The following is a 3,127-nucleotide window of genomic DNA, read 5'->3' on the forward strand; positions in this document are numbered from 1 at the left end:
ACTCCTTGACTCCCTTGAGGCTCCAAGTCCTTAATAAGGACGTCACTGTCCGCGTCACACAATTCTACTCCACAGTAACATTACATGTGGTGCTTATCACACAATACACGTGGAACATTGTGTACACTTTCCTCAGTACAGAAGAAGTTCACTTGTGTAACAAATGCTCAGCAGATGTTGCCCCTCTCCCTCAGTGTCTCCAGCCAAAATGTTCTCCAGAAATAGCAATGTTCATAGCAGCGCCTGCAATCTGTTATAAGGTATGAGAGAGAAATATTTGTTTTCTTGTAAATAAGTGTCTCCTAGCAGAGTGACTGGAATCAGCCCTGAATAATAATAATATCATCATCATCATCATCATCATCAACATTTATTTATATAGCGCCAGCAAATTCCGTAGCGCTTTACAATTGGGAACAAACATTAATAAGACAATACTAATCATGTTCTGTCTATAATTAGCAACTCCAGATAACTCCTGTTTATTTATATGGAACTTATATCAGGAACAAACATCATGGATGACATTTCACCTTTACATTTCTCCCAAATGCCACCTTATATTTTTAATTTATCTTTGAACAGCATACATGGGTCACCACATACACCCTGATCACCCATACTAAGACCATTTGTGTGAAGATCCGTCAATTTAAGTAGCCCCCATCCCTTGTGATGTCCAAAGCCTGTTGGCAGACATGTTATAACCATGCTGGTGTGGAGGGACAGAAGATGCCTCCGGAGCCGGTGCCCGTGAAGAGGGCGAAGATTCCGGCTGTCGCTGCGCCCCTGGAGGGGCTGAAGAATTCTCAGATGGCGGTGCCCTACAAGCGGGTGAAGAAAGAAGAGGAGAAGAACTTACCCGTCCATCGATCCAGCGGCGGTGAGTATGACTTTCTTCCTGCAGGTCCCGTCCGCGGAGGAAGGATGAGCCAATCAGGGCTCATCTTTCCCCGCTGGCCAATCAGCGGCCGGATACGCGAGCCAATCGCTGCTCGCGCCGGCTAATGACGTCACGCCGGCGACTATATAAGTCGCCGGGTGGCGCCATTTTGGGAGAAGAGAGTCGGCGGAGGGAGAAGGACGTCGTGGGACGTCCGGAGCGGAAGAGGGCCAGGAGCGGAGATCATCGGCGGGGAGCCCTTGTAAGGGCTGAGAGCGCCCCCGCCCCAGCAGCAACAGCAGATCCAGCGCCGAAGAGGAGAAGAGGCGCCGCCGGCTGGAGGGTCTGGAAGACCCGGAGAAGGAAGAAGACGGCGTGGCAAGTTGAGAATCCTGCGCAGAGCAGGTAAGTATATTCAACGTTAAATTCGGGCACTAGGCCCGGGGCCACGGTCGGGCACAAGGCCCTTTGGCACGGAAAATTAGGGGCACAAGGCCCAGGGACCTGGGCACTAGGCCCCGATAAAGTTAGTGGGCCAGTAGGCCATTTTGATAATGGGGACAAGCCCCTGTTAGTGAGATAGAGGGCGTGAGAGCCCCAGGTACAAGGGCACAAGGCCCTTAGGTAGTTAGTGGCCTAGAGGCCATAGGAAGGCCACAGGGCCTGTGTAGGGGCTGGTAGCCCGTAAGCTATAAAGGGCACAAGGCCCTAGTAGATAGCTAGGGAGGCCACAGGCCTCGGTAGGCAGGGGCTAGGACCCCTAGGTAGCAGGGCACAAGGCCCTAGTTAGTGGGCTCAGAGCCCTGAGGTAGAGAGGGGGCTGAGGCCCATTAATCAGAGCACAAGGCTCTGTAGCTGGGCAGAGGCCCATGGTGTGAAGGGCAGAAGGCCCTGGAGGTGGTGAGGTAGAGGCGTGGGAGCCTCGTGAGTGTAGGCGCGGTCCTGTGTGAGGTGAGCACACGTAGTTAGGAGGTACAGTAGAGCGGAGGCTCCTGTGGTGCTGTAGCAACCTGCTGGTTGGCTAACAGCGGTGTGCTCTGGTAAGTAGCTTACAAAGTACTGTATATTGTATTCTGTCTGTGCGGCGGGTATTGTGGAATTACAGTATTTTGGGTGTGCTACGTAATTGTGTCCAGGGGCAAGACATCAGGCCCCCATTAAAGGTAGGCTCTTGTTCCTGTGTTGTTCTGTGCTAACCCGTGCTGTGGGGACAAGTGTAGTTACCAGCATACACATAGTCAGGGGAGAACACACGTAGTTTTCCTGTCCCTTAGGTCCCCGGGGTCACACTGGTACCCAGAGGGCGTGGCTGAGTGAGTTTGTGGCAGTGCAGCACACCTTGAGGCAGTTCCAGGGGTGGCCGTGGTTCTGATTGAGGGTCCTCAAGGCCGGTTCCGTGCAGGTGGACCTGTGGTTCCGGACGTAGGGACACGTGTGAGATACCCGAGTACAGGCAGTCGGGCGGTTCAGTTCGATCGGCTGTTCCGTGCGGAAGTCGGCCCGCGGGTTAGTGTGCTGTTCCACTGAGCCTCAGCCGGGCTTAAAGAACCGGTCCTTAGGGTCTGTGGGTGACCCCATAGCAAGAAGGCAGCTTCTTGGTACGACCTGGGTGAGGGGGCTAGGAACCGCCCTCCGGTTTAGTCCGTGAACACCGGCTGGTGTTCCCCGTAGTGTGTAAGTGAGCAGTTCCGTTAGTGCACCACACCTAGTTGGTCATAGTGGTTTGACTTAGTTGCGTTGCCGACTATTAGAACGTTGTTAGGGTCGGGTCGCTGTTGTGGTCAGTCCAGTTCTGTGGGTGCCATCTTAGTCTCACTGACAGTGCAGAGGGAGGCTGTGTGTCCTTGTCATCCGCAGGTATTGGGGAGGTGCAGGAGAACCGGATCGGAAGTGGGAGTGTCCCGGTGAGTATTACGCTCGATTCCCCCTTTCGGTTAGGCCCTCACCGGCAGGTGTGTGAGGTACTTGAGGCGGGATTAGTCCTCGGACTAGTCTTGGTCTTAAGTGCCTGCAGTCCCCCGCGTCTTGGCAAGAACAAAGTGAGGGGGCGGCAAGTGAGCTTGGACTGAGAGTGTCCTTGTTCGTTGGCGTATTCTCGGACAGCCCTTACCTGGTAGGCACGGCCGTAATCTCTGTCTCTATCTTAGAGGGACGTGATTGGAGGTGACAGGGGTTGCGGCTGCGGATCTGCTGGGATTGGATCGCAGCTGGGAGGCGGACTGGAGGTGACCATCGTTTTCAAGG

This window comes from Mixophyes fleayi, chromosome 4, assembly GCF_038048845.1.
Source record: "Mixophyes fleayi isolate aMixFle1 chromosome 4, aMixFle1.hap1, whole genome shotgun sequence".
NCBI lineage: Eukaryota > Metazoa > Chordata > Amphibia > Anura > Limnodynastidae > Mixophyes > Mixophyes fleayi.